This window comes from Branchiostoma lanceolatum, chromosome 3 (assembly GCF_035083965.1).
Source record: "Branchiostoma lanceolatum isolate klBraLanc5 chromosome 3, klBraLanc5.hap2, whole genome shotgun sequence".
In the NCBI taxonomy this organism is placed as follows: domain Eukaryota; kingdom Metazoa; phylum Chordata; class Leptocardii; order Amphioxiformes; family Branchiostomatidae; genus Branchiostoma; species Branchiostoma lanceolatum.
In genome coordinates this window covers 18,788,087-18,814,507 of record NC_089724.1, presented here as the reverse complement: position 1 = coordinate 18,814,507, position 26,421 = coordinate 18,788,087, and the positions used below count along the sequence as shown (strand labels likewise).

The following is a 26,421-nucleotide window of genomic DNA, read 5'->3' as shown; positions in this document are numbered from 1 at the left end:
TAATCAAACCTTACAAGTTGAAGCATAGAAATCGCCCGGTGTTCGATCATCGTGGGAGTTTTAGGGGCCGATGTTCGCAGTTCACCGAGCCCTGGATTTTCAAGTCAATATTACGCGCGATCCTCTGCCGATTTTACAATCGGGCGCCCTCCTAGCTGGCGATCAGCCAATATACGGCCGAAGATCGTAGACTGTGTGATTGGGTATTCATCATCATCAGCAGCAGTCGACGTACTTACAGGCGCCGTCGAGGTTAAACCACCCCTTACGGGGTGACATATCCTTTCGTTGGCTGATACAAGACGGGGATGCGCCAGGTCTCCCGTCCGGTGATTGGGTATTACAACTCACCAAAACCTTGAAGTCAGGCGGGTAGTCCCCGTTGACGTAGATGGGATGTGCGAACTGGCTGTTAGAGACCTGCATGTAATAATCTGCTGCTGCGACATCGGCCGGAAGGTCGGGGTCTCGTGGCTCTGCCCAATCCAGGCTAACGGTTATTCCGACTTTCCCGTCTTGACTTGCTCTGAAGGTGGTGTTGTATGCGTGCCACGCCTTAGCATGAGCCTTGGGAAGTGAACAGTAAAGGTTTGAAGAACTGTTGCATGGCGTCTATGATGTTACGTGATATGAATTGTGGAATAGAGTAACTATTAGTTTGCTCTTATATGACCTTGTTTTAGATTTTAGTGACAGGACGTGGAATGCTCGTGATATATTGAAAGATGCTATTCTGCCCCTTTTTAACTATCTATGGACCATACATTAAGACACCAAAGGCTGGTACTATACCTTGAGGATATTGTGTCCACAGAGGTAGCTGGATAGCTGACTTCGGTCTTGTATGCCTGGAGCGTGCTGCCCGGTCAAGTAGCCATTGTTACACACTATCTTTGCGTCGTTGAATGTTAACCATAGTTTGACCCTGTCCCCGAAGCTCTTGAAGGCAAACGATACATAGTCGTGGTAGAGCTGCACCATGGTTTCGTTCACCCACCCTCCGTACTTCTCTTGTAGCGCCTGCGGCAGGTCCCAGTGGTAAAGCGTCACCATCGGGGTGATGCCGTTTGCGATCAGCTCATTTATGACGTTGTTGTAGTAGTCGACTCCGTCTTGGTTAACGCCGTCCGCTTCGGTGCCATCGGGAAGGATTCGGGTCCATGACAGAGAGAAGCGGTAGTACTTCAGACCCATGGCCTTCATGAGCTGCACGTCTTCTCGGTACTTGTTGTAACTGTCACAGGCCACGTCTCCGGTGTCCCCACGGTCTACCTTACCAGGTGTGTGGGAGAACCTGTCCCAGATGGACTCACCTTTGCCGTCTACGTTCCATGCGCCTTCGATCTGGTAAGCCGAGGTTGACGTGCTCCAAATAAAACCGTCTGGGAAGCTGCCCGGTAGGAAGGCGTCTCTGACGGGATCGTACGCACCATAGTCCTGGACAGCACAGTGCGCTGTGCTTAAGACTACACACAAGATCAACGGGAGAACCATTCTAACTACGTTTGTTGACTTCTAGCCACTGCATGACATAACCCAGTGAACATTGACCTGTCATCCGCCATTAGTTAATATTCAATCGTATTTCAGCGCTAGGTTAATAATGGTTATTTGCATTGCAAATGAAGCAATATAACAACGTTATACGGCACCTCGATGAAGTCGATCAGTGATGGTGAGAGTGAGCAACGTCTAACAGCTTTCTTCTCTCAAGTACAACCAGACCTGACTGTTATTAATAAAGTATGGTGGGTTCTATAATTGACGATGTATGACTTCAACCACGACCAGTCAAACCACAATCAGTTGCATACGGGATACAAGACAACAACTATGATTCAAACGGGGACGTTCCCAAGCCCTACTTCTTTTAGGCATTGTGTTGTATGGTTTCCATACATAGCCGTCATAGGTGAATATGTCTATTTGCATAAAACCTAAAGGCCAAATATGATATTTTCTAACCCCAAGAAGGTTTTCGGTGCTCTCTGTGGTTTTGTTTGTTTCTTTGTTAGTTTATGAACAGCGTAACTTCAGAACTAATGCATTAAACTATCTCGTACGCCTACTAATATGGATAACAAATGCAATACTCTAACGTTGGCATGGGTTCATATGTCCCAGCGCCTAATCCCTCTGTAGCAGACTGATATTCAGTTTTGCACGAAAAGCGTGAAGACTGGTAGCAAAATCCACGGAGACATAACGCATGCGCCATCACACCCGCGAGAATTAGTCTTGAGTTTTCCCCAGGAAATTCTAGCAACAAATTTTCAACGGACAGATTTTATTGAAATCAGGGCCTTATTTGTATAATCAATAAGAAACCTTTCGAATACGCCAGTTGTAAAGGGTAACATCATTTGGCGAAGGTAGGAGGTCGTAGAGCTCTTGTCCCTTATGCAGCAATAGCAACTTTCTCACAGGGATTTTAAAAGGACAAATTAATTCATAATATTAATCCTTATTCTGTTAAATAAGACCATGGTTCATCAGTTTGTTACCATATTGTAGACTCTAGCTTCATCTAATTTGTTCGCTATTTCCCCCATGCAATTTAGCAGTCTCAACAACAATTTCATAGCTAAGCGCAATGGCACTTCTGACCACCAACAGTGTGATCCGTTCATATAGATCTCATCACGAAACACTGCAAGTTTCTACCAATGAGCACTTTCGCTACAAGAAGTGGTTATGGCAGCACTACAAATTGATGGACAACATGCAAAGCAATAACCAATAGAGACCCAGCTAACAGTCCACCACTGACACCGATCCGCCCTGTACCAGACCCCCGACACTCCCCCCACATGTCCTGCACCATCTCCGTGACGTCAGCTCCCTCAGGGAAGCCGTTGTTGGCGATGATGTCCTTGTAGAATTCTGCAGACTGTTTGGGTGTTCGGGGTCGGTTCGGGTCGGTGAAGTCGACGTAGTGCAGCCCGAAGCGTTCGGTGTAACCTCGGGCCCACTCGAAGTTATCCATGAAGGACCAGGCGGTGTACGACTTCACTTTGACGTCGTCTTCATAGATAGCTGCAGATATGATAACCTGGCGTTAGAACGTTTGTGTGTAATGTCTGTATGTTATAAGGAGGTTTTGTATTGTATCTATGTTGATGATAATAGTAATGATAGACATATAGGGTGCAGCTTACATACCCTTGAAGACCTCGTCGATGTACCCCGCGTAGTAACAGACTCGCTCGGTGTCCTCTATGATGGGCGGCTGCACGTCGCCGTCAGACCGCCCGTTCTCCGTGATGTATATGTCGGGGTCTCCGTAGTTTGTCTGAAAACGATGAGAAAAAAAGTAAGTTCACGCGTCTACCAACAGGTCACGATTCCAATAGATCATAAAGTTACATTTCAACATGGCCTTGAGTAGACGATTGCTCTGATTTCTCTGCAAACTTGTACAGTTCTGTAGATAGCAAAAGAAAGTCCTTTACCTTGATGTGCTTGAGCAGTCTGCGAAGCCCCCAGGGCACCACGTACAGCCAGGTAGATTCTGCACGGGGCCACTCCGGCGCCACGGTGGTTTCAATGGTGTCTCGGAACGTTTGGCCCTGATGTCATAGGAGGACATTTACATTTCTTTAATACAGCCTAATACACAGCCAGCAATCGCCTTCAACCACTAGTCATGACTAACGGCACGACTATCAGTAACAACTTCATGTGTAGATCTTGTCTACAGATTGACGAGTTATGACTACCTGTATACAGGTAAGTGTATGTGTTGTATGGTTGGGATCATCCAGAGTAGTTGTGACTAACGCCGTTCACTCAGTCAATACTTGATGCAGATAGGTCTATTAACGCATGGACTATTTAAAGAAGCATATCTAACAAAATGGTCAGGCGTTCTTATCTTTTCAAGTCAATACTTACTGGGCCGATAACGATGTCCCTGTTTGCGACGATGCGAGTGACGTAATGGTTCAAGCCGAAGAAGTCAGACGTGCCTAAGATGTAGTCCTTGTCCTCGGGAGTAAAGACCAGCGAGTTGATCCCTGGATTCGCCTGGGCAAGCTGCTGTAGCTGCAGCAGAAACGGAATAACAGCGTTGCCGTGAGTAGAGGAAATTGTTTATGACGCCAGATTACCCCGTTTCCATGTTACACTTGGCAGTGACCGGGTTATGTTTCTATATATGTAATAGATAAGACATTTTGCCAAAAATATTGTATTTTGCTCAATAACTCAGACAATAGACATTACTGTTACGGACTTTAATTTCGCACTTTTACTATATTCACGCTGAGTAATCGTGTATCAACAATATGAATACTGAACTTACCTCGTCCTTTAGGAATGGCGGATAGTCGCCGTCCACGTAGATGGGGTGGGCGAACCAGCCACTGTTGATCTGCATGAAGCGGTCCGTGGCCTGGACGTCGGTGGGGAGGTCAGGGTCACGAGGCTCACCCCAGTCCAAGTTCAGGGTGATTCCAATTTTGCCGCCCTGAGTCTGTCTGTAGTTCAAGTCGTAGGTGTGCCACGCCCTCGCATGGGCCTGAAACGGGAGGGGTGAAGGTAAGAATATTACTTTACACGGTTGTCTCTGTTGTAGCGGGCACATTATTCACTTATATGACTGTCCAAAAGTAATCTGAAGGAGACTGCTTTCAAGTGAACGCCAGTGTTCATTGATCAAAAATAACAGTTTGGTACCTAATTTTAGTTTCATATTGTAAGTGCACCAAAGGTGATTTCAAATGGTGATTTCTGTGCATATCCCAACAATTAAGCGTGAGTAAACATGGTGTGCAGTCCTCTTACCTTCAGAAGCGTGTGTCCAGCACGATATCCGGTCAGCAGGGTGGGGTCCTGGATGCCGGGGGCGTGTTCTCCGGTGATGTGGCCGTTGTCACACACGACTTTTGGTTCGTTGAATGTCAGCCAGAACTTCACCCTGTCACCAAACGCCTGAAAGGCGTATGATGCGTAGTCGTTGAAGTGTTCCACCAGAGTTTCGTTCACCCATCCCCCGTACCTGTCCTGTAGGGCCTGCGGAAGGTCCCAGTGGTAAAGCGTCACCATCGGGGTGATGTCGTTGGCAAGCAGTTCGTCGATCACGTTGTTGTAGTAGTCTACTCCGTCTTGATTGACGCCACCTGCCCGAGTACCATCGGGAAAGATTCGCGGCCATGACAGAGACAGGCGGTAGTACCGTAGGCCCAGGTTCTTCATGAGCTGCACGTCTTCTCGGTACTTGTTGTAGCTGTCACAGGCCACGTCTCCGGTGTCTCCACGGTCTACCTTACCAGGTGTGTGGGAGAACCTGTCCCAGATGGACTCACCTTTGCCGCTGGCGTTCCAGCCGCCCTCGATCTGGTAGGACGCCGTGGCCGTGCTCCAGATGAAGCCGTCAGGAAAGGTGCCTGTTCGGAAGCTGTCTCTGGTTGGGTCGTACGCGCCATAGTCGTACTCAGCACAGTACGCCGTAGTCAGCAGCACAAGGAAGGTCCATAGAAACATCATCTTGAACCCGCTATTACGGGAAATAAAACTTAAACGTGTGGTTTAGAGTTTAGAGTTTAGACCGACAAAGTGTGTGATCTACGACTTAGCACACCGAAGTCCCGCCGAGTCGTTGGAGAACTCTGACCTCTTTATTTGATAACATGACTAAAGTTAGGTTAATGATTACTATAGCTAAGCTGCATTGAAGACATGTTGTGTTGGACACAGGTAATACAGTATGACCAACGTCATCATTTCTACCCGCTTTCCGATGATTGGGTCGTTGATCTTTCTGAAGGGGCAAAATGTGTGGTTTTTGCGGGGTGGTGAGGGGTGCTAAGCTGAGATGGTCCAACCATTTTTCCAAGTTACCGTATGGTCGGTTAAAGCATCCTAGCTGGAGTTGGTTAAATTTGAGGAGTCCAAAAGTCTGTTATTGTGAAGAATTGCTCGGAGCTTTATATTCTTGATGGTTGTTTTGAACAAATACTAGTATATGTTTTTTTCTAACTGTTTTCTTACGGCGACCATAGTAACGACGGTCCCTGCTGAAACTGATACTTCATCGCACATATAGCTGTCAAATATGACTATGAGCCCATTAAATTAAAGTAGTGAGATATTTATTTCAAACAAATTCAACATAGCGACATTTATTTGACCTGGTTAATAAAGAACTTATCCACCCATGATCAATTGGTATACGTAAGTACACATAGGTTTGGAAAGGTTGCGAACAGATACAATGTACTAGTATCTAGATTAATTTCACTTGTCAGTGGGTAAATGAACGACATTACGTCCATTTCAAGGAGGTACACAAAGCGATAATGGTGAAAAAGAGGGCTAACAATCCATTGCTGTCATGGAGTCCGGCTGTCCCCGATCCTCGACACTGCCCCCACATGTCCGTGACCATCTTGGTGACGTCAGCTCCCTCAGGGAAGCCGTTGTTGGCGATGATGTCGGTGTAGAAGCCGGCGGACCGCTTTGGTGTTCGAGGTCGGTTCGGGTCGGTGAAGTCGACGTAGAAGAGCCCGAACCGCTCCGTGTAACCCTTGTCCCATTCGAAGTTGTCCATGAAGGACCAGGCGGTGTACGACTTCACCTTGACGTCGTCGTCTTTTATAGCTAAAATAATGCAGACAATACTGTTAAAATGCAACTGGAAAGTTTTTCATTGCGCATGCCTACAAATCGACGTATTTTTTACTCGTACGCGTACCAGGTAGTGGTTAGTTGCTATGATTTTTAGAGCTGAGTCAAAGGAAAATGATGATAATCTTATGTAACGGCAGGAAGTCTTCACTGCCTACTACAGACTTAGCATTTCCACACATGCAGCTGCTTACCCTTCAGAACCTCATCGATGTACGTCATGTAGTAGCAGACGCGGTCCGTGTCCTCCAGGATGGGCGGCTGTACGTCGGGATCCGACCGGCCGTTCTCCGTGATGTACACATCAGGATCACCGTACGTTTGCTGAAAAATAGTGACATTTTTTACGCATTGTCTATTTCGTTTTCGTACAGTATCTATTTGCAGGTAAGGTTACCGACATCATTTCCAGTACGCATGCGTCCTTTGGAACCAGTTGTATCTGTTTGCTCAACTCGCTGTGCATGCCTGTGAACGAGGTCAGTCAAACAGGGCATGGTTTGGTTCAATGGGTCTTATATTTGTAATAGTTTCTTTTACTACAAACGTTTGTTCAAATGCAATTTTTACGTACCTTGATGTGCTTGAGCAGCCTGCGGAGCCCCCAGGGCACCACGTACAGCCAACTAGACGCAGACTGCGGCCACTCCGGAGCTACCGTTGCTTCAATCGTGTCCCGAAAGGTCTGGCCCTAAATGCAGAAAAAAATGCATTCTTAAAAGAAGGTTTCTGAAGCAGTTCAGTACAATTCACGGTGATTTCGGTGAAAGGGCACATGTTAGACGTAGTGGGTCAGTCGAATGCAAGAAAGAACACAGCTACGATGACAGGTTATTTTGTTTCGTGATAAGCGGAGAGTTTGATCTTAAGTCACGTTTTCTACCAGCACATATGAACGTGTGCGCTAAAATAGCAGACTGTCAAAGATTGAAAGCTACAGAGTGTGCTATCAGCTTCAACACTTACTGCTGTACCAACAGGGATGTCTCTGCTTGTGACGATTCGGGTCTTGTAGTGGTTCAAGCCGAAGAAGTCGGCCGTGCCAGCAATGTAAGCCGCGTCCTCAGCGGAAAATGACGGGACAGTTTCCCCCGGATTTGCCAAGCCAACTTGTTGTAACTGTGGGAAAGGGAGGAAAATATGAAAAAGATTATTCTTACTCGTATTTCGTTAATATACTATACTATATCTGCTGTACTATATCATACAGGCAGACTGCCATGGTAAGAGCAGACAGAGAAACGCGGGCATCCAAACAGAAATGATGTCTGAGTGATTAATTCGCAACGTGTCCTAGTAACCCTTCGACTGTACAATTAGCAAATAATTGTTTTGTGATAACCGCCGTCGGTGTCACTGTGTTTATGTAAGTGGACATTATCCAATCGCCACATGTTTATCTGTGTTACGTGGAAGCAATCGGGGCCTGCTGGAAGGATAGCTATGAAGTAGCCTTTCGACGAAGAGGTTGGCTTCCCCTAGATCCAACTTAGCCTGACGAATCGCGCTTCTAGTGGCCAGCCGGTCCTATAACCGCCATCCATTAGTAACCTCCGGTCGAGAGCTTGTGTAAATACAGGCTAGATCCAACCTACCCCTTCCTTGATGAATGGCGGATAGTCGCCGTCCACATAGATGGGATGGGCGAACCAGCCACTGTAGATCTGCATGTAGCGGTCCGTGGCCTGGACGTCGGTGGGGAGGTCAGGGTCACGAGGCTCTGCCCAGTCCAAGTTCAGGGTGATTCCCACAATCCCGCCCTGACTTGATCTGAAACCCCTGTCGTATGTGTGGTACGCCCTCGCATGGGCCTGGTGGGGTAAAAAAGTAAACAGCACCTCATTAAGAGCAACTAGTCTTCACATATTCCTCAGATGCCTCTAGTTTGATTGAAAAAAAAAAGATGCGGTAAGATTAGCAAAGTTGTATTATCCAACATGTATCCGCCACACGTATACTCGATAGGAGTATCTATAAAAACACGACAGTAATTCTTAGATACTGCATACCTTGATGATGGTATGGCCGCACCTGTAGGCAGATAGCAGGGTCAGGTCCCGGACACCCGGAGCGCGCGTCCCGGTCTCGTACCCCTTGTTGCATACCGGCTTTGGTTCGTTAAACGTGATCCAGTTCTTCACCCTGTCACCAAACTCCTGGAACGCGAAGGTTGCAAAGTCGTTGAAGTGTTCCACCAGAGTTTCGTTCACCCACCCCCCGTACCTGTCCTGTAGGGCTTGCGGAAGGTCCCAGTGGTAAAGCGTCACCATCGGGGTGATGTCGTTTGCGATCAGCTCATTTATGACGTTGTTGTAGTAGTCGACTCCGTCTTGATTGACGCCGCCCGCTAGGGTACCGTCGGGAAAGATTCGCGGCCACGAGAGGGACAAACGATAGTCCCGTAGGCCCATATTCTTCATGAGCTGCATGTCTTCTCGGTACTTGTTGTAGCTGTCACAGGCCACGTCTCCGGTGTCCCCACGGTCTACCTTACCAGGTGTGTGGGAGAACCTGTCCCAGATGGACTCGCCCTTGCCGCTGGCGTTCCATGCGCCCTCGATCTGGTAAGCGGCGGTGGCAGTGCTGAAGCTGAACCCGTCTGGGAAGCGGCCCGGGAGGAAGGCGTCCCTGGTCGCGTCGTACGCGCCGTAGTCGTACACGACACAACATGCTGTACTCAACAGCACGGAGAAGGTCATCAGGAGCAACATGGCGAGAGTTCAGGCGACGGATCAACGCACTAGTACAGTGCCTTCTGACCTCCTCCCGCTGCAGCCGTTAGATTTGAAAAGGACTAAGCACACTGACCTTTAATCTATAACTATTAGTCGGAGGATTAATGATTGTTGAGAACCCTGTGTGACCTCAAATAGGAAAGGCCAGGCTTTGTGGGATTTTGACAGACTACTGGCCTTTCTAACCAGTCCATCACGGTTCCACCAGAGCTCTTCGAATTTGAAATTATACTTAGTCCTCAGGTTCGATACATTCTTTATCAAGAGAGAACAATGGAATGTTTAAGATAGCTTGGCAGTTTGAAATTACACCATATACAGCTGAACTGTGTATGTGTTTGGCTTTAATATATTCCCTTTTTGTTATACTTACTAATGTGCTGTAGTGAGCCATGTAACAAATAAATATATAACACATTTCTGAGACCCAATGCAAGTTTCTCAATGTTGCCTACCATCACAATCCAACCTCAACAGGAGAATTTCAGTGCACTCTCTAATAGATAAGCCTTCTCAGTCGATTACTGAATACAGTGTGCCTGACAAGGCCTGACAAAAGTTAGGCTATAAAAAAATAATTTCAGGGGCGATACGAAAAACTCGCCTTGTTATGTGGATGGTTATGTGTTCTGATATCTTATCAACAATTGGCTTTCTTGGTGTGCTTATCGGCCCTCATTTATGGGGAAGATATATGACGATTAAGGAAGTGTTTATACGTATAGGGACTGCGTAGTGTAACCGCAAAGGGAAATTTGGAAGGTTCCTGCCATAACTTGTTGTCACATGCCACAGTCCAGGGAGATCCGCTTTTTTAGTGAGTATCTTATTGTTTTACAAAACACGCGTCGCGCAATTCACCACAAGTGGAATTCTGCAAAAAGTCGGATAATCATTCATTCATAATCTATTGGAAACTAACACTCCTTCTGGAGTTAGATCGATCTCCTGTAAAAGCAAGGTAATTGTAGATCAGATATACTAGTGTAAGAGCCCATAGTGGACTCATCCCCCCCCTTCCTAATAGATATTGACTCTTCTAGTGACGTCATGGTTAGACGAGTACAGAGATGCATAAAGGGCCTCATGGCATGAAGATGTCCTGTCTGTGAGTGCTCCTTGAGCTATCACCGGAGATTCACCTAGGGATGGGAGACAGGCCAGAAACGGTCCGTTACACTAGTAAACTGAAAGTCAAAAATGGACATCCAAAGGCACAAATAAGCATGTGATAAATTTTTATTCCTCGCGTTATTTCAAAACGAGAACTTTCAGGGCAAAAAAATACGAAGACATAGGAAATGATTTCACTCGTGAGGATCAGACACTTCTACATGTTAAGACAGGAAAAAAACAGGAAATGACTTAATTCACTCATGAGGCACTTCTACATGTTCAGAAAGTACATCGCCGAAACAAGGAAGGAGAGAGCTAAGAGCCCGACGTTAGCGCGGGTTGCTGCCGCCCAGCCCGCCGGCCCTCCCCGACACTCCTCCCACATACTCCGCACCATCGTAGTGACGTCTGCTCCCTCAGGGAAGCCGTTGTTGGCGATGACGTCGTTGTAGAAACTTACGGACTGCTTAGGTGTTCGGGGTCGGTTCGGGTCGGTGAAGTCTACAGAGTGCAGCCCGAACCGCTCGGTGTAGCCCTCGGCCCACTCGAAGTTGTCCATCAGGGACCAGGCGGTGTAGGCCCGTACATTCACTCCGTCAAGGTCGATAGCTGTGATAAATGGATGGCAGACAGCAAAAAATTCAATGCGAGCTGTAATGAAAATAAATGCATAATTAGGTAAAGCTTGCTATAATACCAGACTGCAGATGATCTTCTCACCTTTGAGAACTTCGTTGATGTATCCCATGTAGAAACAGAGGCGGCCTGTGTCCTCCAGGATGGGCGGGTCCGCCTCTTCTTCAGACCAGCCGTTCTCCGTGATGTAGACCTCGGGATCGTTGTAGTTTTGCTGTAGAGGAATGGTTGTACTTTATACTATGATACTTATTGTTAATTGATAAATATATCGACCATTGGGAAAATACGTTTGTTAGAAAATAGTGGTAAAATTAATAAAACACATAAAATGGCTCTTTCCTGCTAAAATCACGATACAGTGCTTTACCTTGATGTAGCCGAGCAGCCTGCGGATCCCCCACGGTACGGAGTAGAGCCAGCTGGAAGCCGCCTGGGGCCACTCGGGCGCGACGGTCGACTCCAGGTCCTGGTCGGTCCAGAAATTAGGGTCCTGAGGTGAAGGAGTAAAACGATTTATTTTCTGGGAGAAAAACATTTGCACCAAAATACGTCCCTGAGGCGTCGCCAAAAGGTTGTGTCTTGAAAATAGTAGGTGGCGTTAAAAAGTATCTATAAGTGCTGAATCTCAAACTTGAAAGACTGACCTGTCCGGTCGAGACCTTATCCTTCACTATCCCAGATGAATAATGGTTCAACCCGAAGAAATCGTAGGTCCCACTGATGGAAGCGATCTCGGCAGCCGTGAACTGCGGCAGACGGGACTCCTGGAAACCCTGCGCCAGACTCTTCTGTAAGATCTGGAACGTACGGTGTGGAACTGTGAGACCACAACAGCGGAGTTATTACCATGTACCAGATGACACTTGTATGTTTATCAAAAGTGCATAGATAAGATAGAAAGCATAGAGAGTACACATGTATATTGCATGACTCACGATATCCTTCATAGCGGGAGGATAGTCGCCCTGTGAAGTGTAGATCGGGTGGGCGAACCAGCCCATTTGGAACTGGAGAGCGCGGTCGGCAGCGATGACATCTGCCGGCAGGTCGGGGTCGAACGGTTCGGTCCAACCACAGCTGAGCGTGATGCTGACCTGTCCCCCTTGGACACTGCGGAAGGTCTGGTCGTAGCTGTGCCACGCACTGGCGTGGGCCTTCGAAGAATTAATGTCGCCTTTGAGTGTATAGCAATTATTTGGCCTCGGTATTTCACCTGATAGAGCTTGTTGAATGAACAATATAAATAGCAAGATGCAAAGGCACTTGGTCGGTCTCCCCCTCTCACTTCAAACAAGGAAAAATACCAGCAACCTTGTTTTGCCACATGTACAATGCACTCTACAATTGAAGGGTGGGACTGTTCACCAAAAAAACCCGTCCCCCCACTAATACATTGAGCGACTGGAATCTTGTGGAGAATGTAGAGTATGACAACAAAATATACCTTCAAGATAGTGTGTCCGCAGAGATAAGTAGAGTTTCCTGAGCCCTGTATGCCAGGAGCGTGGAATCCCATTTCATATCCAGCAACGCACACCGCCCAGGGCTCGTTAAACGTGATCCAGTACTTCACCCTGTCCCCGAAAGTCTGGAACGCGAAGGTGGCGTAGTCCCTGTAATGTTGCACAAGAGCCTCGTTCACCCATCCCCCGTACCTGTCCTGTAGGGCCTGCGGAAGGTCCCAGTGGTAAAGCGTCACCATCGGGGTGATGCCGTTTGCAAGTAGTTCGTCGATCACGCTGTTGTAGTAGTCGACTCCAGCCTGATTGACGCCACCTGCCCGAGTACCAACGGGAAAGATTCGTGGCCATGACAGAGAGAAGCGGTAGTACTTCAGACCCATGGCCTTCATGAGCTGCACGTCTTCTCGGTACTTGTTGTAGCTGTCACAGGCCACATTTCCGGTGTCCCCACGGTCTACCTTACCAGGTGTGTGGGAGAACCTGTCCCAGATGGACTCTCCTTTGCCGTCCACGTTCCAGGCGCCCTCGATCTGGTAGGACGCCGTGGCCGTGCTCCAGATAAAGCCGTCAGGAAACGTGCCTTTTCGGAAGTCGTCCCTTCTTGGGTCGTACGCGCCATAGTCGTACTGAGCACCCAAAACCACCTCTGATAAAAGGGACGTGGCGAACAGAGCCAGTAGGGTAACCCACATCATGTTTCCGCTCGCTACTTGACTGTTAAGATATGTATTGACGACAGAGCCTGTGGTACTGTAGCTCATGTCTGCGTCAAAGATAAAGTCATAAACCAGGTTTGGTTACGCCCCGTCTCAAAAGTCGACACACAAAACAGCGCCTTGTTTTGCTACGACTATTCTTTGTTTCAACATTCAATGTCGTCAGGTTGAAACTAGATTTTGTTGAAAAGGAATTGATGGTATCTGAATCTCTGTCGTGTATATGTTTCCTGACAGAATTTTTACTCATTCGACGGTAAAATCATCACTTAATGAATGATCCCTGCTAGGCCAAAGTGGCAAGGGGCAATGTTACACCAGTTTTGTTAATCATTATCCATGCCCTTCGTTCCCAGCTTGCTCAAGTGGTTGTTGAGTCTGGTACTTGAACCATTTATACCGTTGTTTAAACGGTAATGTAGCCTTCTTCTCAACTGTAAAATATTGGAGGTATGATAAGAGTGTATGAAGTTTTGACACTAAATGTTTGATCAGGCATTGACGTTAATGTGCTTTTCAAATGACCGATTCCATTTATACTTCTAAATCAGTTATTACTGTGAGGCAGTGTACCTTCTTATCTGCCATCCTAATGTGTTAACCGCAGCGCACGAGAACAATGAACAGAGAAGCCGTTATCTGCCTAAAGTTCCGCTCGCTGATCAAGCTGAAATGTGGATGCATTTGGTTTACATTTGTCTGAAACATATGTACTCACTACGTAGTTAATGACATAACAAATAGTACAGACACATGCCACACGTCGCATTCTTACTACTACTAAACTAAACAGGAGAATTTTTAAGTTTTTAGACTAAGATCGATATCCTGAGAGATAAAGAAATCGAAATTGCAGATCAAGAACACAAGTCAAAGATGAACGTCCAAAGGCACAGGTTGGCATCGTGTTGAAAGAACGTTTTATTCCACGTGCTATTTCAAAACGAGAACGTTCAGGACAAAAAAGAATACAAAAACAAGAAGTTTTTATTTCACTAATGGGGCACTTCTACATGTTCAGAAAGTTGTACATCGCCGTGACAAGGAAGGAGAGAGCTAAGAGCCCGACGTTAGCGCGGGTTGCTGCCGCCCAGCCCGCCGGCCCTCCCCGACACTCCTCCCACATACTCCGCACCATCGTAGTGACGTCTGCTCCCTCAGGGAAGCCGTTGTTGGCGATGACGTCGTTGTAGAAACTTACGGACTGCTTAGGTGTTCGGGGTCGGTTCGGGTCGGTGAAGTCTACAGAGTGCAGCCCGAACCGCTCGGTGTAGCCCTCGGCCCACTCGAAGTTGTCCATCAGGGACCAGGCGGTGTAGGCCCGTACATTCACTCCGTCAAGGTCGATAGCTGTGATAAATGGATGGCAGACAGCAAAAAATTCAATGCGAGCTGTAATGAAAATAAATGCATAATTAGGTAAAGCTTGCTATAATACCAGACTGCAGATGATCTTCTCACCTTTGAGAACTTCGTTGATGTATCCCATGTAGAAACAGAGGCGGCCTGTGTCCTCCATGATGGGCGGATCCGCCTCTTCTTCAGACCAGCCGTTCTCCGTGATGTAGATCTCGGGATCGTTGTAGTTTTGCTTTAGAAGAATGATTGTAATTCACACTATCATACTTATTGGTTTCTGGCGCAATGAAGTACACAATAAGTTGACTTTCCTCTAACGTTTAGATTGATGAATATATCGACCATTGGGATCCCCCTGGGACTTAGGAAACAGTGGGAAATTGAATGAAACACATACTTTGGAATGGCCCTTTTCTTCTAGGAAACTTTCCCTGCACAGAAAGTCATGAAACGGTTTTTGCTTTACCTTGATGTAGCGGAGCAGCCTGCGGATCCCCCACGGTACGGAGTAGAGCCAGCTGGAAGCCGCCTGGGGCCACTCGGGCGCGACGGTCGACTCCAGGTCCTGGTCGGTCCAGAAATTAGGGTCCTGAGGTGAAAGAGAAAAACGATTTATTTTCTGGGAGAAAAACATTTGCACCAAAATACGTCCCTGAGGCGTCGCCAAAAAGTTGTGTCTTGAAAATAGCAGGTGGCGTTAAAAAGTATCTATAAGTGCTGAATCTCAAACTTGAAAGACTGACCTGTCCGGTCGAGACCTTATCCTTCACTATCCCAGATGAATAATGGTTCAGCCCGAAGAAATCGTAGGTCCCACTGATGGAAGCGATCTCGGCAGCCGTGAACTGCGGCAGACGGGACTCCTGGAACCCCTGCGCCAGACTCTTCTGTAAGATCTGGAACGTACGGTGTGGAACTGTGAGACCACAACAGCGGAGTTATTACCATGTACCAGATACCTGTATGTTTATCAAAAGTGCATAGATAAGATAGAAAGCATAGAGAGTATACATGTATATTGCATGACTCACGATATCCTTCATGGCGGGAGGATAGTCGCCCTGTGAAGTGTAGATCGGGTGGGCGAACCAGCCCATTTGGAACTGGAGATCGCGATCGGCAGCGATGACATCTGCCGGCAGGTCGGGGTCGAACGGTTCGGTCCAACCACAGCTGAGCGTGATGCTGACCTGTCCTCCTTGGACACTGCGGAAGGTCTGGTCGTAGCTGTGCCACGCACTGGCGTGGGACTAGAGAAAGAAAGCCACCGTTTTCTTGTTGTCATGTAAGTTGAAGGAGACAAAGATTGATGGAACATCAGTCATCAGACGCCAATTTACGTTTGCCCTTCTGCGAAGTATATAAAGTAGGACAGGAGATCTTACCTTTATGATAGTGTGTCCACAGAGATAAGTGGAGTTTCCTGAGTCCTGTATGCCGGGAGCGTGGCCTCCAGACCCGTATCCTGCAGTACACACCACCCAGGGCTCGTTAAACGTGATCCAGTACTTCACTCTGTCACCGAAAGTCTGGAACGCGAAGGTGGCGTAGTCGTCGAAGTGTTGGACGAGTTCCCCGCTAACCCATCCCCCGTACCTGTCCTGTAGGGCCTGCGGAAGGTCCCAGTGGTAAAGCGTCACCATCGGGGTGATGCCGTTTGCGATCAGCTCATTTATGACGTTGTTGTAATAGTCAACTCCGTCTTGATTGACGCCACCCGCCACGGTACCGTCGGGAAAGATTCGGGTCCATGACAGAGAGAAGCGGTAGAACCTTAGGCCCAGGTTCTTCATGAGTTGCACGTCTTCTTGGTACTTGTTGTAGCTGTCACAGGCCACGTCTCCGGTGTCTCCTCGCTGCACCTTACCAGGTGTGTGGGAGAACCTGTCCCAGATGGACTCGCCTTTGCCGCTGGCGTTCCAGCCGCCCTCGATCTGGTAGGACGCCGTGGCCGTGCTCCAGAAAAATCCGTCAGGAAACTGTCCTGGTCTAAATGCATCCCTGGCTGGGTCGTACGCACCGTAGTCGTACTCAGCACCGCAACCTGGGCCACTTAGAAAAGACGTGACAAACAGAGCCACTATGGTAACCGACATCATGTCCCCGCTCAATGCTGCACAGAGCTGAACTAATCTTGGCACCAAGGTTAAGCTAACCGCCACTCCCCGTATTGTCATGGGGCGTCACAGGTGAAATAATAAATTGATTTTGGTTGCTCACTGCCTCAGAAGGCTGGTTATGCCAAAATAATGTCTTTTTCTGTTCGTGAACACTAGTTTTAATCTTAAATCTCGACAAGTCAACGTTTTGTCTGGCATTTAATACGTTGGATGTATTTGAATCCTCAGTTAAAAATCCGTTTGGCGTCAGACTTATGATTATGAACGGTCCCTGTAAAGGTTACAGTAACAAGGGTCAGTTGTACCTCGATTTTGTTAATGATTATCCATGTCATTTGTTTGCTGCCACTTGTTAAAAGTGGTTGCCCGGATGAGACCGCTAGATCTATATAGAAAACGTACCCGGTCTGAATGCTTGTCTTGTGAAGTTGTACTCACACATGCGAGCAACGTTGTGGACATGTATGTTTTACACTCCCTATTGGTGCAATACTAGTACCTATTTATATGCAACAGTTGGCGATGACAGTCAAACGTAACGTTTCACATTGTTGACGTTCCGCTCTTACAACATAACATGAACAATTGCATTACTAAATGCTTAAAAACTAACAAAGTTAAGATTGCTTTTGAAAGCTAGATACCAATGTATAGCAAAGAAAGTTGCAGATCAGAAGATGTCCTCATATGATACGTTTTATTAAAGACAAAGCATACGATGACAAATATTATGATATAATCATGTGGCAACTTCTCTCCCTGTATGCAATGCTACGGGGTTGATTAAACTTACTATATAGAGAAATGGTAGGAAAATCTACATTCTATTATGTCCTAATCTTACATAGTTGGCCTTTAAGAAAGCTACCTCGCCTTATGTATACCAGCAGGGTATTTATGAATATTTACACAAGATACTTGATAAGACTGGAGCGCATGCGCGGTAAGAGAAAGCCATGCCACACAAAACATTTATCCTGCTCATCAATGGTCTTATGCTACTGTAGCAGAAACCAATATCTGACCATTTGAAAACAAAAGTTGTTGTAAACAAACACAAGAAAAACAACAATGAACCATTCAAACTATCTAGACAGAAAAGTACTAGAAATAGCAGATAAGTCCACTCCTGAGTCCACCACACTCCTACATCTTGACAAGGTTATACACTGCAGTCAAGATGACTGACAGAGCTAAGAGCGCGATGTTAGCGCGTGCGCCTGCCGCCGCTCCCCTGCACTCCCGCCACATGCTCTCCGCCGTCCTGGTGACGTCTGCTCCCTCAGGGAAGCCGTTGTTGGCGATGATGTCGCTGTAGAAACTTGCGGACTGTTTGGGTGTTCGGGGTCGGTTGAGGTCGTTGAAGTCGACGTAGTAGAGCCCAAAGCGCTCGGTGTAGCCTCGGGCCCACTCGAAGTTGTCCATGAGGGACCAGGCGGTGTAGGCTCGAACCTTCACTCCGTCCTCTTCGATGGCTGCAGAGTAGGGCATATCAAGACGACGTTAACAGCACTACGTGTTTCCAAGAACTCTCGACTGCAAAATACATTAAACATATGTATCTATTAGTTTCCACCAAGCAAATATCGTGCTTACCCTTCAAGACCTCGTTGATATACGTCATGTAGTAACAGATGCGGTTCGTGTCGTCCATGACAGGGGGCGTCACGTCACCGTCAGACCGTCCATTCTCGGTCACCAGAACCTCGGGATCGCCATAGTTGAGCTGAAAAAATTTCAGAAGCATCTTCAACATTTGCAGAGAATAATTAGAAAAATACTATCCGTAATTTTTTGAACAGCGATTAGACGACAGAAGTTCTTCAAATATTGCAGTCCAGTCCTCTATCGTGGTGTGATAATGGGAATCACTGAGCCCAGCTTTACTATGGGCTTTGACTAGCAGAAATTAATGTACAGATATGTATATTTCCACCTTGATGAAGTTGAGCAGTCTGCGGAGTCCCCAGGGAACTTCATACAGCCACTCGGATTCAGCCCTGGACCACTCGGGTGCCGTGTACTGCGCGATGTCCCTGTCGTTTGAGTACCCTGGTGTCTACAACATCGCAAATACAGTATTAGACAAACGATACTTCGCTGGTGAAGGGAATTCCTGTCAAGAATTGTCAATAGTCGTCAACGCATGCTTAACGCTTCCATACGTCAATTATTGCTGGCCAACAATTAACACAATTTATCGTTCTACATTGCAAACGCTAAGGGACGAAGTCTATGAAGAAGACTGATCGTGTGTAATTGATAATTAGGTAATATTTGACCGGGAGTATATAGGAAGCACTCTTGTATTTGTCTCTGTCAGTTGTCATTTGTCTTTTGATTGTGATGTTTGATATCAGCTACTTGCTACAGTGCATCACCTCTGTGTCCTGTATATTCTTTTCTTGATTAATTTTAATAAAAAAACCCACTCTTGTAAGAATGTTGATAGACAATTAGGCTGAAAAGGACAGTGACAAGATTTTCCGCTTCAAAGCTCAGCTGTACACAACATAACGAACTTACCGCCCCGACGACCACGTTATCCTCTATGATCCGTGTGGTGTAGTGGTTCAGTCCGAAGAAGTCGGAGGTTCCCCTGATGAAGTCAACGTCCTCTTGAGTGAACTGCGGCAGGCGAGACTCCCGCAAACCCTCCGCCTGGCTCTTCGCTAGCACCTGCGGGAAACGTATAACCAGACTCTGTACCGAGCCAACGTGCTGCGCCCCTCGGGTGCCCAAGAGCCATGAGCCGAATACAATATTAGCCTGCTCCGGGGAATTTTCCGGGCCAATACAAATTACTGGCTCCCATTGTAAACGTTGATAGGAGAACATGTCATTTAATCTAACCGTTTCCTTGAAGACTTTGCAATTTTGTTTGTCATTGTGAGAGTTAGATCGAACCTACACATTTATTCGATAGCCTTATAAACATCCACAGCATTGAATAACAGAATTTGTTTGACCCGTTGAGTGCCTTTGTGTGTACTATTGAAGCAGCCCATATTTGCAGACAGTTACTGATTAACTTCCAGTTCTTTCTCATGCTCGTCGGATGTTGTTATGCGAGGCCACCTTTCACTGAGGCTTGTAAAGGTCCTACATAATAAAACTCCCAAAGAATGAGTGTGAACGTTTGGCCATGTGTGCCTTTTTCCGAGTGAAACAAAATGGCTTATTTGTAAAATTACAACTATTTTTGAAACTGGCAAACATACACTTACTAGCCTGGGAATCGGTCTTGTTCAGCCTCCAACTCTGGACTTGAGTATAGCCGAGTGAGACTGGGTCTCAGACTACATTATAAGCACTTGGAAGAAAACAACGCTCAACTCACGGTCTCCTTCATGACGATGGGATAGTCGCCGTCGACGCTGAAGATGGGGTTGGCGAACCAGCCGAGATAGAACTGCAGGTACCGGTCGGTGGCGGTGACGTCTGCGTCCAGGTCAGGGTCCCGGGGCTCCGCCCAGTCCGAGTTCAGGGTGATGCCGATCTGCCCACCCTGACTTGCTCGGAAGTTTTTGTCGTAGGTGTGCCACGCATTTGCATGGGCCTTGCACATGCAAAACAATGATGATTACAATCAATAATATACAACATCAGTCGCAGTTGCGGTGCCGAGAGACATACTCAGCCACAGAAATGTAGCTTCGCGTTATTTCTAGTTCTACGTGTTCTCGTTGTGGTGTACAGAAAGCTAAAGCGGAGTTTCATGTTTGCCAGTTATGTTCCATCTCCAATGTCTGTATTACATTGATTTGCAGATGAGAGATATTAGATTTAAGAAGATAGCATCATATGAGGCATATATAGTGAAGCATGCATAATGACCCTAGCGCCTAAAAGGTAGAGCAAAATATAAAATAGCTTTTCAGTAGAAATGCTGTAGCGAAAACAGCAGTCTAATTGACAACCAAGTCCGAGATGTTGGTGTACCTTTAGTATGTTGTGCCCGCAGAGGTAAGTGGAGTTCCGCTCGTCCTGTATCCCCGGAGCGTGCTCCCCTGTCCCGTACCCGATATAACACACCACCCAGGGCTCGTTAAACGTGATCCAGTACTTCACCCTGTCACCGAAAGTCTGGAACACGAAAGTCGCGTAGTCGGTGTAGTGCTTGACAATGGCCTCGCTCACCCATCCTCCGTACGTGTCTTGTAGGTTTTGCGGAAGGTCCCAGTGGTAAAGCGTCACCATCGGAGTTACGCCGTTACGTATAAGTTCGTTGATCAGATTATTGTAGTACGCAACTCCATCTTCGTTGGGTCCGCTTGCTGAGGTGCCATCGGGGAAGATTCGGGTCCATGACAGAGAGAAGCGGTAGTACCGTAGACCCAGGTTCGCCATGAGCTGCACGTCTTCTCGGTACTTGTTGTAACTGTCACAGGCCACGTTTCCGGTGTCCCCACGGTCTACCTTACCGGGTGTGTGGGAGAACCTGTCCCAGATGGACTCTCCTTTGCCGTCCACGTTCCAGCCGCCCTCGATCTGGTAAGACGCCGTGGCCGTGCTCCAGATGAAGCCGTCAGGAAACCTACCCTGCCTGAACACATCTCTGTTATGATCGTACGCGCCATAGTCGTACTCAGCACAGGAAACAAGTCCAAGAAACAAGGACGTGGCAAACAGACCCAGCATCGTGCCCGACATCTCAGGACTCGCAGAAGTCGTACCGTACGAAGAGAGCTTTGTGGTAAGCCAAAAGAGGGATATACGTTTTTGTACCTATGTACCGCCCCACGACATCGCAGCTGAGGTAATGTCTTTCTTTGAACAATAACCTCTGGCTCGTCTCAAAAGATTAAAGTACCGAATTCAGCATTGTATACTGTTTCCATGTCTAGATTTAAAATTGTGCTATACTAGATCAATGCTATCCCTGAAATTGGAAGAGCTTATGATATCCCGTGCATGCTTATAATGGTGACGTAATGAAAGTCATAAAATGTTCAAAGGTGTCGTCTTCGAGTTAAAGTTACTTTTCAAACCCTGTTCTTGCGCGCTCCCCAGTCAAGGTTGAGGGTACAGGGTTAGCGTGGCCTACGCGTGGGCTAGTTAATGTTTACACCCATGGCCTCGTTTTGTAAAAACACAAGTAGAAGCACGTAACGTTTTACTACGATAGGTCGTAAAGTGTTCTTATCGGCGTGTACCTAGGCCGCCATGAAATCTATCATGTCGGCTTTGTTTGCCGCAGTCTGGACAACATTCGTGCACAGTTTATTTCTACAGGTCACGTACACCACGTAAAGCACACGTAAGTAGTATACACATCAATAAAACTCCTCATCGGTACGGTCCTTTATAGAATTAGCACAAGGTTCACTCGACAGTGAAGTAAAGAATTTTGTCACCTAACTAGAGAACAGCCTTACATTGCTCCCCACTATGCTGCTGTGAATTCTATTTCGAGATTCGTAATATGGACAGAAGTTCCAAATGATGATGATACGACGATATGTTACTTACTATATACTCGTATATATATCGAGTATGATCAGCTGTGAATGGCTGTATCATTGCTTCACTGCTGAACGCGAAGCTATTCTAGTTGGTAAAAGTATAAGGAACCATTTTCACGGCATTATACCAGCGGAGTAAGAAGTCGTATTATCGTTGATAACATTTGTATCTAATATCGTCATACATCAAAACAACTCTCCATTATGCAATGTAAAACACGAAGATAACGCTAAGAATGATTCCATAACTTGCCAAGTGTCTACAAGATGTAACAAAAAAAGTCCAAATGTAGGACCGGTTTTGGTTTTTAAAAATGATGGCACTTAAGATCATCTTAAAGTTCTATTCAGTCTTATTACAATCTACATCATAAGCATGTGACTTCAACGGTTATTAGTACACCGATGATTATGCATCATAAACTCAACATTGACACTTACTGAATTACGAAATTTGTTAAAAACATTAGGGCAATTTTTGACAAGCAAGATAGAGTTAAGTCACACAAAGGGGCATCCTCATCAAAAGTCTACATCTTAGATAGGGCACAGATAATCGTAACCGTGGCTGAAAGAACCAACACCGCTACATTGGCGCGGGTCGCTGCCGCCCAGCCCGCGGGCCCTCCCCGACATCCCTCCCACATACTCCGCACCATCGTAGTGACATTTGCTCCCTCAGGGAAGCCGTTGTTGGCGATGATGTCGCTGTAGAAATCAGCAGACTTTTTGGGTGTTCGGGGTCGGTTCGGGTCGGTGAAGTCGACGTAGTGCAGCCCGAACCGCTCGCTGTAGCCACGAGACCACTCGAAGTTGTCCATCAGGGACCAGGCGGTGTAGGCTCGGACCTTTACCCCATCTACTTCGATGGCTAGAGCGTTTGATATAAAGAAAGTTGGGAATTAGTACCTAGTGTGCGATATGACACGTTAGACCAACTATGTACAGGGAAGAGACGTACATCTCTAACTCTTAGTCTTATATGAGTGCTCACCTTTCAGAACCTCGTCGATGTATCCCAAGTAGTAGCAGATGCGGTCCGTGTCCTCCATGATGGGCGGTTGTTCGTCGTGGTCCGACCGGCCGTTCTCCGTGATGTACACATCGGGGTCACCGTAGTTCGTCTAAAGGCAACACAACAGCTGGCTGCATGAAACATTTCATTCATTCATATCCGAAATCTCGCAGAGAGGCATTGGGATGTAAAAAAAATGCAAATAGATTAGCATGTATGACATGCAATAAAGGTCTCTTAAACTAGTAATTATGATCTACAAATTCTATGACGCATACAAACGCTCTGCCCCCGTGTATCACCGCGGTGCACGTTGTAATTCTATAGTCATGGATGTCCACAAATTTCTGATTCAATTGATAATACTTCACTAGTGCACTCTACCTTGATAAACTTGAGCAGTCTGCGAAGTCCCCAGGGCACGACGTACAGCCACTCGGACGCGGCCCTCGGCCACTCGGGTGCCGTGCTCTCGGACAGATTCCTGTCGTTCGAGTAGCCTGGTGTCTATGGAAAAGAAATACTTTGATTCGGCATTCTGAACACATGCAGAGTGACAGTCAGTAGTTTGTTAAAGTGATACATTTTCACGAACTTCTGGACACCTGGGATGGTACATACATCTGTAGGGTCCACCCTGTTCTGAATGATCCGTGCCGTGTAGTGGTTCAGACCGAAGAAATCCCCCGTGCCTTTGATATGATCTATCTCTGTCGGTGTGAACTGTGGCAGGCGGGACTCCTGAAGACCCTCCGCAAGGCTCTTCTCCCGAATCTGTGGGTCACAGAGACATGGCGGTCATTGGAACTCCTTGTGATTCAGAGACGTTATTGGACACAAGATGTAAACTCATCATAGCTACAGGGAATAATCATGTCCCACGATAAATCTATAGCACAGTTCATGCAAGCAACCCACTTTGACATCGATTGTAAAATCTAGTCACAATGTTGTCAATTTTCACCAGCTCGGCACTGCCTCTGCATCAGTTTTATTATGAGGTTCCTTTGTCATGCACGAAAAGACAATATTTACACAGTCATTCATTGGCTTTGTGGACGTCTACAGCATCGAGAGCGCCAGAGTGCCAGTATTTTCGTTCGCCTTTGCCAAGACTTATTTCATTGACGTTACCTTCCAAATCCCAACACAACCGTAAAACATCTTCTGACTGTAACAGTAAGGCGTCAGATATCTTAGCTAAATAGACATAGTAATTATTGAACAAAATACTAAGGCATTGAATATGGTCTGATGAAATGTCTGCACACACATGAGAGTGCGTCAGGGAGACGGATGTTTGTGCATGTGTGTCTAGGTTGGGGAGAAAACTTTGTCCAACTCACGATGTCCTTCATGGCGGCGGGATAGTCTCCCTCGGCAGAGTAGATCGGGTGGGCGAACCAGCCGATGTAGAACTGTATGTACCGGTCTGCAGCAGCGACATCTGCCGACGAGTCCGGGTCACGGGGCTCCGGCCAGTCACAGTTCAGCGTTATACTGATCTGCCCTTCAGGCTGATGTCCTCGGTAAACGGCATCGTATGTGTGCCAGGCCTCTGCGTGAGCCTTGAGCCAGAAATAAAGTTTTACAGTTTTACCTTGCGATTTTGTGTTCTTTCTACTTCTATTGTGTGCAACAGTGATGGAACGAAAAAGTGTCCATTGCAAAGCAAGAGAAAAGCAACTCAACAAAATCTGAAGAAACAGAAATTTTAGATTGTACCTTCAAGATGTTGTGTCCGCAGAGATAAGTGGAGTTGCTCGAGTCCTGTATGCCAGGAGCATTGCCACCTGTGCCGTACCCAAGGAAGCACACCACCCAGGGCTCGTTAAACGTGATCCAGTACTTCACTCTGTCTCCGAAAGTCTCGAAAGCGTACCTGGCGTAGTCGTTAAAATGTTGTACGAGTTCCTCGTTCACCCATCCCCCGTACCTGTCCTGTAGGGCCTGCGGAAGGTCCCAGTGGTAAAGCGTCACCATCGGGGTGATGCCGTTTGCAAGCAGTTCGTCGATCACGTTGTTGTAGTAGTCGAGTCCGTCTTGATTGACGCCGCCCGCTTCAGTGCCGTCGGGGAAGATTCGCGGCCATGACAGAGAGAAGCGGTAGTACTTCAGACCCATGGCCTTCATGAGCTGCACGTCTTCTCGGTACTTGTTGTAGCTGTCACAGGCCACGTCTCCGGTGTCCCCACGGTCTACCTTACCAGGTGTATGTGAGAACCTGTCCCAGATGGACTCTCCTTTGCCGCTGGTGTTCCAGGCGCCCTCGATCTGGTACGACGCCGTGGCTGTGCTCCAGATAAAGTCATCAGGAAACGTACCTGTTCTGAAGCTGTCTCTGGATGGGTCGTACGCGCCATAGTCGTACACGGCACCGCACGAGAACCCCAGCAATAACGACGTGGTGAGCAGGGACAGCATGGTAACTGTCATCTTAAACTCAATGTTTTTTTACACGGACAACGCCCACTTCTGGTACAAAGCCCACGACGTCCGACTAATCGTTCTGTGAGGCAAATTCTCAAATGGCTATAACAGCAGGGCGTAACCCTTAACCGAGAAAAAACAAACACAATCGATCATGGATCGTCTCAGAAATTCAAAACTTTCTTTACCTTTCTTGGTTATTTTCAAAGTTTTGATATCTAACTACAAACGCAGTTTTGTCGACGATTGTAACTGTAAAATGATTAGCAGTTTATATATGAAACATGTACGCAGAGACAAACGCCAGCGTTCTAGAACTGAAGAAGGCGAACTTCTGGTACGCTCCTTTGGTTACTGAATAACGTAGACCATACATGACTGGTTAATGATTACACAAAGTCTGGATAAGACAGTACCAATATCGCACTATTTCACTCAGTAACATGTCACTACAGGATACTCAACCGTTGATTCTGTGTGTGTGTGCGTGCGTGTGTGTGTGTTTGGGTACTAAAACAAGTCCGTTGTCGTTGTCCTCCAATACAGTTAAAATGAAGGAAGAAAAATTGTCGTCAAATTGCATAATGAAAGATATACTTTACTATGTTTATTTGCAGCATATGACCAAAAACAATGATATTTTTTCTATGATATTCAAGTATGGAATAGTACTTCATACATAATGGCACCTTTACTAATAGATGAAGCCTGTTTTCAAGAAAGTACAGTAATATCA

At 46.8% G+C, this 26,421-nt stretch overlaps 1 pseudogene; it reads right to left on the bottom strand.

The window, feature by feature from the left end:
• The window catches only part of LOC136429430 (uncharacterized), a 30,821-nt pseudogene extending 4,804 nt beyond the window's left edge, over nucleotides 1-26,017 (bottom strand).
• Between the last annotated feature and the right edge of the window lie 404 nt (nucleotides 26,018-26,421).